At 39.9% G+C, this 15,411-nt stretch overlaps 1 long non-coding RNA gene across 1 annotated transcript in view; it reads right to left on the bottom strand.

The window, feature by feature from the left end:
- The window catches only part of LOC128146936 (uncharacterized), a 100,594-nt gene that overhangs the window by 18,712 nt on the left and 66,471 nt on the right, over positions 1–15,411 (bottom strand). Inside the window, exon 3 of the long non-coding RNA XR_008236895.1 lies at positions 13,646–13,747. This is a non-coding gene — a long non-coding RNA (uncharacterized LOC128146936). The remainder of the gene's footprint in view (positions 1–13,645; positions 13,748–15,411) is intronic.

Genomic DNA, 15,411 nt, shown 5'->3' with positions numbered 1-15,411 from the left:
ATGGATCCTACCACTTCTGCTAGGTCTGCAGGGAAGCAGACGTTGTGCTTACAGAGAATTTTGTTCTCTCTTTTATCACCAGCTTTTATTATTGATGGGGGCTCAGTGCCAGCTGTGATCGTAAATTAATAAGCATTAACCAAAATAAGCAATTTCTAGAAAGTTTTTTGTAATGTGGACATCCCCTTTCATCTTACCTTCATTCATCCTTCATATAAAGAGAAAAAAAAATAGTGACTCAGTATAGCATGTATACATCAATTGATAAGTTTGTGTTGCTTGCAAGACCAATCGTGTAATCTTCATGCAAAAGCCTGCCTTGACAAGTTTCTAATTTACCCTACACCTTACTGTTTTATCTTGTGCTGGCATGACAGGAGGTTGTTTATTTTGCAGAGGGACTGTTTTCCACAGGAAAGTTGATGGACTCTCTTTCTTTTTTTTTTCTTTTCTTTTTTTCTCTATTCCTTTTCTGTATTTTATTCTCTAAAGTTAATGCTACTGGCAACCAGGAAATCTCTCTGTCTGAACAAAGTCACACAATACACCTCGTTAGCCACTCTGCAAAGTCTATAATAAATTATGTGGTTCACTCAGCGTACACATTAAGCATACAGTTTGGAAACCATGCAAAAATAACTGCAAATGAAGTGACTTTTTTTTAAAAATACAACCAAGTCTGGCTCTATTGATAGCACTGTAGAAATATTACTCTCTGAATTTTCTTACTCTATATACATTTCTTACTCATAACACTCCAAACATAGTTAGTATTATCTCAGAAAATGTAAACATCTGCCTAATTTGATTTGGCTTCAGCTCTGCTACGACAATGAGTTGACCTGTTTCTAGGGAAAACGTTGATTATTCTGCTCAAAAGTGAATCAGGCAAAGTACAAGCCTGTGATTTCACCAGCCTAAGAGACCATTTTTAGCAGAAACATTTCTGTGAAGTGACTGACGTTAAATGACATTAAACACTAAATCCCCCTTAGCAGACAGCATGCCTGGTGGTGTTTTGTTTTGAAATGTTTAGGGTTGGTAGATTTGGGTAGTGTATTATAATTCATGTGTGTTTTATTATGTATCACTGACTCCTTTCGGGCTGGATCAGCTGTTATTATTATCTGTCTCTTCTCCAATTTACCTACAAGCCAAATACTTTCCTCACAGTCCCAAAGGAAGGCTATCTCTAAGGTTTATCTAACCCAACATTTTATCTCAAGCTGGCAAATAACTGGTGAGTCAGAAAAAAAAAAACCAACATTGCAGCACAGGAAAACTTCCCTCAGAAACACCCTGCTGAATTTCAGCAACTTGCAAGTTCAGAGTTTGATGGAGATTATATCAACAGCATCTCTGTGTGCTTTAACAGCCATTGATGACCTTATTTCCATAACTTTAACTGATTAACTCTTTACTCTTCCATTTCAGGTATCCTTTAACAGTTCTGCAATTCAGTTAAGCACTCTAATTGCTTTACTATGGGGGGAGTGGTGGGTTGCTTTTTTTCTTCAGTTTTTTTCTTGGGGATTTCATTTTACAAAACATAGCATCCCTGTAAGATTCCTGCTATGAGAGACAGCCCATTGTCATTCCCAATCCACCTTCTTACAGCTATCGATGATGTTATTTATTTGCATTACTACCCTCTCGAACCATCTCTTTACCAGCCTGAGTCCAAGCCTATTCTGTCCTGAAAGTTGGTGATTCACGGAGCTGTTGTCGCCAACCCCAAGATCTCTCTCCTGAGCAGTAGCTTGGAGATTACCTGGCATAGGCAGGGCTAGAAATCTGTGTTTCCATTTGCATTATCCCAGAGTTTCACCTTTTTATGTCGTGATATATTTATCACCTCATCACTGAGGTCCTTTTGCAAACTTCTGAGGCTCTACTAATAATTTCTCTCCTTTGTGAAATCTGTTTTAGATAGATAGATGGAAACTTGGTAAACAGCCCCTAATCTCAATTCATAGTGATCAATAATAACATTTTTGATAGACTGCGGTAGTAGAAGACTAGAGAGTCCTGCTCTCTGTTGTCCCAACCCACAGGGAGCTGAGGTACGAAATACAGTGCATGAAATGCAGGTTAATAGAAAAATAAATGAAACAGTTTAACAGAACAATGAAGAGGCATGTGCTAAATAGCCTTAAGTGTCATTATACAATTATTTGACTATATCACTGTAAGTATGTAAACAATATATCAAAAGACACCTGACATTTATTGCTTTCTCCTAACAACTTTTCCAAGAAAAATGAGTCTGTTCCAAAAGCAACTACACAATGCTAATGCAAACCCATGACTGTACACTGAGTTTACCCTCACAGTGCTGAGAAGTGGCTCCAAGCAGGTCAGTGATGGGCAGGCCAGGTCTGGATTCAGAGTCTTGATACCAGATCACAGTGATTTATTCAAACCCACAAGCAAGGCTACAGGTGAATGGTTTAAGATCTCCCTCATTACAACTTCACAGGAACACCAAGCTGGGTTATCCCCTATTATTATGCTCTTTCCCCTGGCTTTAAAACCTTTAACAATTTCATGGGATCTAACAGGCATTACAGGAGGAGCCAGGCTGCATAAATTACTTCCACGTACAGACAATTTCCATTTTAGTAAGCAGCACAGGTAAAGTGACACCTGTAACCTTGAAGAAATTTGAGTAATATCTCTAACTCCAAGCTGAATCACTCTAAATCAAAAAGCTTAATTTTAACAAGAATTTGCAGTTCATCCTTGTTTATAGCTGAAGAGTTTAAGTAGATAGCAAATAATTTAATTTATTTAAGAATTTAGTTGAATATGGGATTGAATAAGTTGGTTAGAGATAACTGTGATGCATGTGTACAAGCATCTAGGAAGATCTTAACCGGCACAATTCCCTAAGCCCATACTTGTGAGTATAGATCAAGTGCAGTTAAGAGAATTTCTGCTCCAGAATTGAATTCTTTCTCTTATGCAACATTATCTGGATATTGCAAAGACACATTTCAGTTAAAAAAAACACACTGGAATTCAATTTTTTTTTGGTAGGGAGCAAATGTACTAAGACTCCTAAATGAAACTATGGTAGTTTCTGAAATGAGAGATTTCCAAAAAAAGGACTTTTAAAAAAGTTAAAAATAGATTAGCCAATATAGATCCCAAAGATGTATTTTTCTAATATATATTTAAAGACAAAAATATTCTAAGCTCAGAAGGATATGTATAGTGCTGAGTTTATGGTCCAAAATACAAAAAAGATAAGAATCATTCGAGACTAGTTGAGCTCATGAATTTTCTACCTTCCCAATGAACGGTGCACTTGCCAGCAATCGCTCCTTGGCTAACAAATAAAAATCTAATAGAGCAGGTAGAGATCCCTGGAGTTCTTGGTTTGTCTGCCAAGGTTGCAGTGAAAAGCATTTATAAGGCTGTATTAGTAAATCAGAAGCCATTGCGTCTGATTACCCTCTTCGCCACAGACCAAAAGAGAAGCTCCCAGAACCCCTCCTGAGAACAGATACGCTTTCCATAGCTGACACCAGAGTGAACCAAGACCCCTCTGGTGAAAGTTCTTGTGAAACTTCCATCCATATTTCCAGACGAAAAGGTTCAGTTAAATCAGACGTTTACCTCGGTCAGCCCCATCCCATACACATATCTTCTAACTTGATAGCTTCAAAAGTCGATGGAAGCAGAATGCCACCATAATACTTCAGAAATGGCAATCATGGAAAAAACAAATGGCACAGGCCCCCCCAAAACCCATGACTCCCCATGGGAAGTCCTCAAGTGTAAAACCAAAGAGCTGAACCTCTTTGATTTCAGCACACTGACGGATCTCTAATCTTACCTCTGGCTTCCCTGTTTGGTTTTTATTCCAATAGCAAACGTGTACTATGGAGCTGTATCTTAACATATTCCTGATTTGTTTGGGGGATATTTTTTTTTTGCTCTTTTAATAAACTCCTGAACCTCAATTACTTCTTTATACAACATTTCACCATTGCCCTAAATAGAGAAAACTCCAGTTGCAGTTATCTGTGGGAACAAACCAGGTTATTTCAGGGCTGCTTCTGGATACTGTAAGACTACATATGCAATTGCTTAAGTGTTCAGAATCTGCCAGTTCCACAACACAAATACAAAGGAATATCAGAAAAATAGAAAACAGGGGTGACAAATGCTCTCTCCAATAGCTTCTGTAGTTTTCAGAGGGTTTCCAAGAGCCCATGTAGCCCTATGAACATTCAGAGCATTCCTGGTATTTATCATAATATCTCAGACCGGTATTTCATCTCACCCAATTTGCTGTCTGTAACTTGGCAGAAAGGTGCAAGAAAGGCCTCAGTAAACTGCTTCTAGAGAATGTGGACTCAGAAAAGTCAATCAGAAGAGTTTGTACCTATTTACAATAGTTCTTATGAATCATCTCATGCAAAAAAACTGGTTTAGTTTGACTGACCTTACATGTTGTCAGCTGATGTCTCATAAATAATTTCAAGACAAACTGGAATCTTCAAAGTTCATGTTCTCTTCCATTGGTTCCTTCATCCAGCATCCAGTTCCCAGAATTCAAATCTCCTTGTCTGTGGATATTTTGTCACAGCAAGGACCAGCAAAACAGTGCAATGAGGTCCAAAGCCTAGGAGTGCAGCATATAAAAGCAGTGGCGTCTGATTTACTAATACAGCCTTATAAATGCTTTTCACTACAACCTTGGCAGACGAACCAAGAACTCAACCCAAGATCTCCAGCAGAGCTGTAGGAATAATTGATTTTTCAGCTCAGTAGCTGAATTGGAAAAGTAAATATTTTGAAATTTCCCAAAATGCTTTTTGTTGTTTTTCTCATTAAAGTGAAACACAGGGTGAGGATATGGTACTTCTCCTTCACCCAACAGCCTGGCCATAAGGTTTTTTTCAGCCAACACGTAGGTGACCTGGATTGAACCCTTTGATTCCTCTGCCCCTCTGAAAGAAGGGCTCTTATCATCACCTTACAACATATTTGGAAGGAGGTTGCTCTTGTTCTCTCACTATTCTTGTTTCCATAGGCTATTTCACCAACCATTAAAAGAGAAAACCAGGAATCCTCCCACCAACACAAGAGAGGTGTCCCAAATACCAGATAATTGAATTACTCTTGGCACTCAAGCGCCTTGTATCAAGTGAAGTGTCACAGGAGAGCTGTCTACTGCAGATGACCACATATACAACGGCCGGGATGTTCCCCTGAGAGTGGAGGAAGAGTTTCAAATCCCTATACACTGAACCTCTGTTTCCCAAATGAAAACGTGGGCTTCTCTTGTCTGGAGCTGAGGCCAGCAATGGATGCCTACAGAAAAGTGTAAGAACAGGGAAAGCACATACTTATATTTCTCAGGAATACTCCCCCAGACTGCAGCAATTGCCAAACACGGTTCAATCCTTATTTAGTAGCCTTCTATGGATACTTTTTCCAATGTTTTAACTATTTCAGAATGCCTTAACAGTTTGCAAACTTGCCATTAGCCATCAGCTAAGTGGGCATCCTTCCCCTCCTGAACTTTGAGTCTAGCCACTGAAAAAAAAACCCCAAATCAAAACACTTTAAAATTTGACCAAGATTTCTGATTACTTCCAGGAAACCAACAGCCCCATTTTCCAGGTTTTGGAAGACGAGCCAACACACTAGAGCTTAAATTGTACCTCTACAGCTGGAGCTGCAACAAACCCAAGCCTTTGGTGCTTTGGTCCAGAAGGGAACTCTGTTTACAGAGTCACCAGCCAGTCCCTGGCACGCGTGTGAGCATCAGCTTCCCGGGAACAATTGCACAGGCTGGCAACAATGCAGGGCGAGTACATTTTGTAGGCAGGCAGACTGGTAAAAAACAGCACGAAGGTACCATTAAAAGGGAATGGCTTTTTCTTGCTGAAGTCAGATAGACAGGCAATTGAAGTGACTGCCCTTAGTTGGAAGCTAGGCACATTGTTTAACTGTAAATAGTAAAGATTAAAAACTACAGAATAAAAATGATGTCTGTTTTGAATTAGAAATGCAAGAAATGTAAATTCTTCTTTATAATATATTTATTTAGAAAGATAATTATCTAATAAATAGAAATGCTTTACAAAATGCTTGAATATGTTCATTCCAGTATTTTCTTAAAACTAATTGAGTTAGAAATCCCTAGTTTCCTTTTATAAACAAGGTCATAAAATGCCTTAAAAATCTCGCAGGAAATTCATGAAAATTTATTCAGTATGGTATGAAAGAGTAAATCTCTGTTATGCTTATGGATACTTCCCAAATACTTGTACATTTTAATTAATCCCATTAATTTTACAGGATTGCTTGCTTGTTCAACCTCTAAAGAAAGCAGCTTTCTTGAATGGAAATTAAATTTTGAGCTTCAAAGTATGTTTTTTTACAATAACCAACACTGAAGAACACAAAACATTTCTTGCTGCATAGAAAGCTTGATTTGCTTTTCTCATATATATTTTCACAGCAGTGACAGCAATTGATAGCATAGTACTTGCCTGCTATATATTATGCTATGCAGGACATGAAATAATTATTCATTTTATTATAGGTCTACTGAGGGAGCTACATTGGAGTTTGAGGTTAATATGACAATCAGATGAAAAGTATTTTCAGCTTCTTATAACTTTGGAATAATAGCTCTTTCCAGCTGGCATTTGTATATCTAGTCTAAGATTGTAGGCTCCAAACATTCAAAAAATATTCACTTCTGCCACTGCATTACACTCAGGAGGAAAAAAAAAAATCAATATGGATCCCTTAATTTTTCTTATAAATGGTTTTATTTACTTTAAAAGCTGAATTTAAGCATAAGATTTATTAGTCCTTTAACATTAATCGCTTTTGCTACCTGAAAACCCCCACCATCCTCTAGGTTGCTGTGTTATCTTACACAGACACATTCAGCTCCAAAGCAAAGATATTGTCTCCAACATGGCCAGTCACTAAATCAGAGTCATCATCTGAAAATTTGTATGCTTCCTCAAGCTCAATGTGATTCCAAAGGATACTGACCAAAGGCACATCAACTCTTAGAAAATAATATATGAGGTCGTAGGAGGTATATCCATGTGTTATTCTACCTTGCAGGTCAAGTTTTCTAAACCTCTTATATCCTGACTTGGTTTGATTTTTTGCAGCAACTACTCTAACTTGGACATCATATTTTATCTCAATCTTTATCAGCACTCAAGAATTCAAGATCAATTAAAACATCCTAAAGGAAAAACAGGTATTTGGTTTCATGATTTCTCCTCGTTTTTCATTGCTTGTCAGATTTACTAGGCTCAGTGCATTCATTAGTGCTCATTTCAACTTGATAAGCAAATAATCCAGACTTTTTGTTCAATTAAATAGTTACTTGTAATTTATAAATATGTTTTCACACATACAGAAGTTATATTGAGTGGTATGGTATAACTGTTAAAAGAACATTTTCACAAGTAGAAAGGTGCAAGAGCCTTATATGATAAGAGGCAATGTGTGTGTGGGGGGGGGTGTTACCAGATATTTGTGTGTTTCAAAAATATTCTTTCTTTGAGTTCATCAGACACCATAAAAATTCAGGACTACAACTGAAGGTATAGCTTTTCCTTGGATATCATTCACTATTTTCACAAAAATCCATGCAAAACCCATCACACAATACAGTTTACTTAGCCAGACTTTAAAATCTTGGTATTTTGTGCATACTGTAATATGTGTGCTATATTACCGACAGCACAAAAAACAAGCCTTACTTCAGTGTAGGTATTTAAATTGTCAAAAGAATTCCTCGTGTCTTCATAAAGATAGCATAAATCATGGCAAAAAATCATTATACATCCAACAGAACAAACCCATTCTCCAGCCTGTCTTTCTCTAGGCCTTTTTTCCAGGCTGCCTCCAGAACCTGTCTATGACTATCTGAAGAAAATCATAATACACAATATGCTACGAAACCAAGTTTCATTTAAAACATCTGTAAGTGGATTGTATGTATTTGCTTGTAAAAAAAGCTAACAAGAAAAAAATGCAAATGCCTTGCATTTGTTTTTTTCCTGCTAAATATGCTGGAAGCGTATGACAAATACCGATAATAAACTAACATCTCCAGGTGTAATGAAAGGGAAACTTGTTCAAGACTGCAGGAAAGTGGCAGCATCATGTATCAGGAAAACCATCTAATAGCACAGGTAACAAAAACAACACGGCTTGTCACCTGTAATTAGGTGCTATGAATCATAGGATGTGTTTTTCTTTGAACCAAAGCATATATACTGATTTTTTTGTTGAACAACAACAACAAAAAAAAATTATAGGGAATGGTTAAGTCTCATGACTTCTGAAATTCACGCCCTACCAGGCAATAGCGTTGCTCTTAGGGAACCAGGGGGAGTGAGGACTTCTCTACAGCTGGACACGGGGTTCTTACTTTGGTCAGACAGCGACGACCCGAGCAGAGGCTGGTCTGGCGGAGGGAAATAAGCCCCAAAAGCAGAGCCCGCGATGTGACGACCCCGGCACATCCCAGCCTCCGCCGGCAGCGCCGGCTCCCGCAGGGCGACGCGATGCTCTGCCCTGAGCTGGTAATGAACTCGCAGGCAAGGCTGCTGCTGGACCTCTTCCAGGAAAACAGCTTTCAGAGCAATTAGATTACTTTGTAAACTTTAAACCTTAGCAATCTCTCTGGGCTGTTCAGATACTGTAGGATTATTTGGTAATCCCTTGGCATTTTTCTACTTCTGTAACTTCAACATTGCAAGGACACGAGTAGGAAGGATGGGAAAGCTCAGCAAGACCTGAGCCTGCACCCAGCCAGCCTGCAGAAGGCACCCTGTGCACATCCACGTCAAGACTGAGTGTGCAAGGAGCAAGAGGCTAGGCTCCAGCATTGAATACTGAACTTGCAGTGGTGCAAAAATACAGACCAGAAGCGTACTGGAGAAACCGTGTGTTCACATCCAGGTTGATTAACAGACATCAGCTCTAGGAACAAACCGAGGTGCACTTGCAGAGAGGTGCAGGGGAGCCAGCACAGGCTTCCAGCCTCGAGCCTGGCACTGCAGCCCTAAACCATCCCGAGCTGCAGCAGCACACACTGCAGCCCCGAGGCTGCTCCCAACCTGCCACACGCCACCGCAGCCGGGAACATCTCCCTCCTCCACCTTGCTCAGCTGCACAAGGGGTGGGAGCACAAGCTTAGGGGGAAAGAAGGCCACTTCTGCAAGTACGAAGGTAAAAAATATCACTCCTATAGCCTGTAAGGGAATCTGCCTTTCCAATACAGAATGTACTTTTTTTCTTGTTTTTCTTAAAGTTAAAATTATTTCATAGTGGGTATACCCTGCCATTATGGTAGCTATGTTGTAGCAGGCAAGACAGAGACTTATTTGGGGACAGCTCAAGAAAACAGAAGCACATTTTCATGAAGAAACCTGTCTCTCCCTTCGGTGCACTACTTGGCAGAGACCAACAACCCGTGGATAACAGATGGTCAGCAATTTCACAATAACCTGGCAGGCCTGACACACTACCCACTGGTACAGGATCTGTGGCAAAAAGATAAAAATGGCACTGCATAATGGATAGGAGAGGTCTGAACATTCAAATACATTTGCAGAGCAGCTAATTAGATCTTAAATTATCAAAATCCTTGAAAGTGAAGTCTTTTTGGACTCTAGGCATACAGGTAAATTTTCACAAGCAAATAATCTGATCTAAGCACATACCAGAAACTGTTCAGACCCCACAGTTTTGACAGCAGTGGGGAAACAAGAACAAAAGCAGCATAAATAATATGCATATAAAGCTCATTACAAAGGCAGAATAAAGCCAAGCATTCCTAATAATCCAGCAGGTTTTTAAAATAATGCATACAGGTTCATGGTCATTTAAGTAAAGCAGTCAGAAATAACCACTCTGGACAGAAATGCGTAAAGCAACGGTGGAAAGAAGGAAGAGCAAAATGAGCACACCAGAAAGTGCATGGAGTAGGAGGAAATTAGACCAAGCGCCCAGTCTGGAGATAAAACAACGTCAACATTGGAACAGTAATAAGTGTTAGCAGTTTTACAGAAGGCAAAATATATGTTCTTGCCTTAGCAGCTTAATTTTCTTCACAAGCCTAAAGAATATCAAAGCTGAGAGCTTGCTAGGCGAGAGGTAAGTCACCACGTGCTCCCACCACCCTAAGCCACGGCAACGCAACAGAGCGGCCACGCTCGGTGTCTCCTTTGATTAGGTTCTGACTGCACACCGGATTATTATTTTTTTTTTCCCCCAACCTGAGACTTTCTCGCACGTTCTGCATGGTGTCATACTTCTTATCTTGAGCCCTTGGTAATCCTAGCCTTTGAGTTTTTTATTCTTTTGCTGTGCGTACAGTACGGAGAGACCGCTTGCATTATCATTTCAGACAGTTGCAGCCAGGGAAGGTAGGAGCTTCGGGTATTACGTCTTCAGAAAGCAGCTCCAGCCTCACCCAGGCTCCGTGCCCAGGCACAAGCAGAGTTTTCAGCCGAATAGCAGTTAACAAGACATTTCAAGACAAACCTGCTATGAATCGATAGCTTTTGCCTAATCTGGCTTCCCGGGCTGCTGCAGACTGCCAAACCCCGTCGCAGATGTTCCCAGCAGCTGTGTGCTGCATCAGAGCCTCGGTTTTAGCACCCCCAGCTCCCGGTGGGGCACGGCAGCGGTGGCAGGGATGGGGTGACGGTCGGACTCGACGATCTTAAAAGTCTTTTCCAACCTAAACGATTCTATGATTCTGTTTTATGGGTGCTAGCGAGCCCTGCGTGGGGAGATGCTGAGGATCTTCCCACGCCTCTGCACCCCTGGCAAGCCCATGCCCCAGGGCTTCATCTGCTCTATCCCCCTACAGAGGAGCATTGCTGAAGAACCTTACCACAAATGTCTCATCTTGTATGAATTCATACTCATTAAAACCCATGCAACCGTTCAGCACTCGTAATGCATGCTGTGGGACAGGGTTACAGAGCCTAACATCTCAGCCAGGAGGAGAAGAGTTAGGAGCAAGTAAGAGAGATCCGGGAAACAGACATTATTGGCAGACATGAATTACAAGCCTGTTTGATACAGTTGGAGAGCCTGAAACCACTCTCTGCAAAGAGGTGCTTAAATCACAGCCCTGCGTGCCAGCAGCCAGGGTCTCCTTTCCTGGGGGGAGCTGCCTTTTCTGTTGTGTAGTATAACAGGCTAATGGTGAGAGTGGTTGCTGGGGAAGAGGGACCATAAAATAAAGCTGAGACAATGCTGAAGGAGAAATGTAATATTTATGAGACTGAAGAGACAGAAGGAGGGAGCCTGGCTCCATAGCTTGGTTGCACAGGCCTCAGGGATGGGGAAGCTGGCTGGAGCGCTCCCCGCGAGGTGGGGTGGGAGGCTGATACCCCCCGTCCAGGGACAACACTGAACCCACATCTTCTATTTCCACGGTAGGTGCTCTCACCACTAGGCTGTTGCAGAATAACAGCACGTGAACGTATATTTTCATATATTAGATGCATACCTAAATTACATAATTCTAAACAAATGAATAGAAAATAAATATACATATTATATATACATGTTTATATAGAAATTAAACACTGCTTGGAATGAAGCTTTGTGCAGTTCTGAAAGCTGCTGGGGTGCAGCGAATTCACCGCACCGGGACAGGGCTCAACCTCAGAAATTAGAATTTCCACAAGTCCTGCACTTTGATGCGGGCAAAACATTTGCTCGACCACACAGCAGGAGCTCTAGGCCCATCCAGCAGCCTGACGTTAAACCCTCGAGAGCTGAGAAATCACGCAGCCCCTCGGAGTCTCCTGCCTCCCTGGGTGCGGAGGGAGAACAACCCAGTGTAGGTCTAGGCTTGATCTGCAAAGCGATAGTCCTGCCTTGCACAGCTGGCTTTAGCTCTCACAATGTACACACCACTTACGTGGCTGTTTACTACGCAATCCCACTTCCAAAGCGCATTTTTGTAGCATTTAGGTGTCCAAGGTCCCTTTTCTTGGCCCTCACCTTTCCTTCACCAGAAAATCATTATTTCTCTCTATCTGCATGAGAACAAAGAAAACAACAAGGCTAAACTGAAACTCAGGGAAGTTTTCTCCACCCCAGTGAATTAATGTAATATTTGGAAACCAAAATCTCAGTCCTACTCAATTTCAGTACTTTGAGGGTTAGTCTCCCCTGCTGCAAGTCCAGGCCTCGGAAGTTGTGTGAAAATCCCAATTCCTACTTTCAGCCTCACTCTAAACCCTAGAAACAATTGCTACTCTCCATTTTCAGTTCTTTGCCCAAGGCTCCTAAAACATCATATGGGGATTTGGGAGCCCCATTTGAAACAAATTGTTTTAATTAAAATAGTAATTTTCAGCCCCAAGAGATGTAAACTATTAAAGAGTTGCCAGGAGGGAGATCTACTAATGGAGAGCAATGAGCAATTATAGCCAATCTGCTGCAGGTTCTCCAAGAAAAACACACTGGAAAAGCAGAGCAGCCACTTGCCAACTGGCTATTTATCACTATAGACAGCATTTAACGGTATACAGGTTTTTCCTTCCATAAAGGCTCAGCAAGTGCACTTCATTTTCTCATGTGTCATCAAGTCATTTTGATATAAGAGGGGAGATCAGCAAAAGGAAATGTAAGAAACAAATCTCCTCTCCCTTAAATAGCTCTTCAGCACCTGAAACAATGGGCATGCAGAGAACAAGGGAGGCAGATGAAAATGTTTTTCCTCATGAAAGTGAACCCTCTGTCTCAGACAACCCTGCTCTTTTTCTCCCAGACACCCAGTATTTCAGGAATATTCATATGGGACGTACCAGATTTCAGGAATATTTAGAAACCCCAACAAGTTTATGTTTCCATTTTCCCACACAAAGTCAAAAGTGGATGTTATCCAACCCAAAATTAAATGCTTGGGTGCTTCCCTGGAAAGGTGAATGTGAGCAAAAGGAAGAAAGGAAGAGGCGTTTTGTGAGTTTCTCTTTTTTTTTTTTTTTCCTCCAAATTACATCATGGAAGAAAACCACCAAGAACAATAACAACTTTGGCACGTTATCTGAGAGCCACCTGCCTTCTTCCTAAATTTACCTTCACTGTTTTAATTACTTATTCTGGACTATACACAGATTCACTGGAAGGAGAAACCTCAGAAGACAAAAATATCTTGCCATTCCAAAGGTCCACATTTTTGATCAACACTCTTTTCATGTTTCAGGACTGAATGTATGCCATAAACGTAGCTTGAAGCAATTTTACTTCTGTTCTGACTTACGGAATGGTTACTGTTACAAAGAAATGTTGGCTTGGTTTTATAGCCTCAGGTACACTGCTGTTCACAGACCCAATAGCCTAAGAAGAATACGATCAGCTGGAAATCAACAGAACAAAAGACTGACATCGAAAAATAAAAACATTTGCATTTTTCTAGTCCAGTCTGGAAATCTGTCTGCTGAAGTATAGTTCAGCATTCATCTACAGCATCACTATGGACCCCTTGGAGATGCAAGGGGACAAGTGCGGGGTGTCTGTACATATATACAAATGTCTGCATATGCACTTTCACATATAGATACATGTGTATACATACACTGACCCAGTGTACATCTCCAAAATTTCATAGACTTACCATACTCAACTAATTTGAACAAAAGCATCCTACTTCAGAAGCCAGGAGATCAGGTTTTCACTTTTAGGTGGCACCATCTCTACTGAAATAATCCAGGACAACCTGTATTTGGAAACAAAAAATAAAAATAAATTAAAAGTAATTTTTGATATGTGGATTGCTAGTGCAAAAACCAGTTTGGTTTAATACTGAAAAAGAAAACATGGTAGCAAGCTTCCTGGAAAAAAACAAAACAAAACAAAACAAAAAAAAACACCACACACAAACTTTTTCAAAATAAAAACTCCATCTATTTTCTGTAAATAACATTCAGTTATTCCTTGTTTTTCTATTCAGGAACCACAGAGCATCTGCCTCTGCCGCCCACAGACACAACAGAGAAACACATTACTCCAAGGAATATCTATTCATGTCAGCGCGGTGACCTACTAGAGATAGCATCAAGATGAAAAGTATTATTCTTTTTTATAATTCTCTTCTCGCTTGATTCAAACCTCATTAAATCAAGAGGAATGTTAACCATACATCTAAGCATGTGTTGCATGAGGCCTTTTTTTCAGAAACGCAGGCATTGTTTATTAATAACGGTGTCATCTGACTCTCTTAGGTAATGAACACCAGCAGATGACACTGTATTTCACCCGTGGCTATACTGTAATAATTAAATAATATTAAGTAGAAGTACCAGGGTTGGAATTACTGGAGAAATCAAGACTCTTAAAAGAATTCCACTGAAGGATGTTTAAACAGACATTCCACAAGGGCAAATAGATAAATTAAGTTTTCCCTTAGCAATCTCTGTGACAACAGGAGAATACTAAATAGAGAGCGTAAGGGACGTGTTATAGCAAAATGTTTTGCCTTATTTTTAATTTAAATGTAGTTATATAGATGAAGAGCCTGGAGGCATCAACCATTGCCAATCAAAGCTTACATAATGAACAAGTCTTACAAGTACACCGAAATCACCACTGCCCAGAATTGCTCAAGTCATCTGAGGATGAATTTTTTCAGTATAGACATGTACAAAGTCTTTTTTTTTTTTTTTTTTTTTTTTTAAGTATTTTCAAAAAACATGATTTCTCTTTGGCAAAGAAATCCTTTGAAGCAGTCCAAATAGCCTTTGAAGTTAAAATAGAGAAGTAATTTCATATTCACACACCCATTTTACCTCCCCCTTCCTAAAAAAGAAGGCATATAGGGTAGTGAAAAATGTATATAATGAAATAGGTAGACTCATCTCAAGACATTAGAAGCACTCAAGCAAACAAAATGCCATTAAAATGGAAGTGTATATATCTTTGCATGTAAATCAAAGACACTGTGAACTGAAATACTATAAAAAAACAAGCTTAATTATTTCAGATTAAGAGCTACAATCTGCAAGTCAGAATACTGCAATGTATGTAGTAAAGTGTATGCAGCATTACTGGATTGGTAAATAAGTTCTTGATTTGAGGAGTTGTCCTCACTCAACAGCCTAACTTAGATGTATTAAAGCTAGGTGCCCGTTTCTTTGCTAAATCACAAAGGCTGTTAAAAACTCATGGAAGTGGTAGATGCCATACAGTGCATTAGTAGTAGGATTTTAACACTGTTCTTTTCCTCCTTCCATTCCTATAACTGTATTTCTCTCCTTTACAATATTTCCTAAGAGTCTCCTATGTCAGAGATTTTCCCATGTACATCTTTCCAGAGCCTCAGAAAAATGAGAACGGCTGATCTTACTTGAAAACTAAAAGCTTTGAGATTGTTTTCTTGAACCT

The sequence above is a fragment of the Harpia harpyja genome, chromosome 10, assembly GCF_026419915.1.
Source record: "Harpia harpyja isolate bHarHar1 chromosome 10, bHarHar1 primary haplotype, whole genome shotgun sequence".
NCBI classification, from domain to species: Eukaryota; Metazoa; Chordata; class Aves; order Accipitriformes; family Accipitridae; genus Harpia; species Harpia harpyja.
This window is presented reverse-complemented; position numbering and strand designations above follow the sequence as displayed.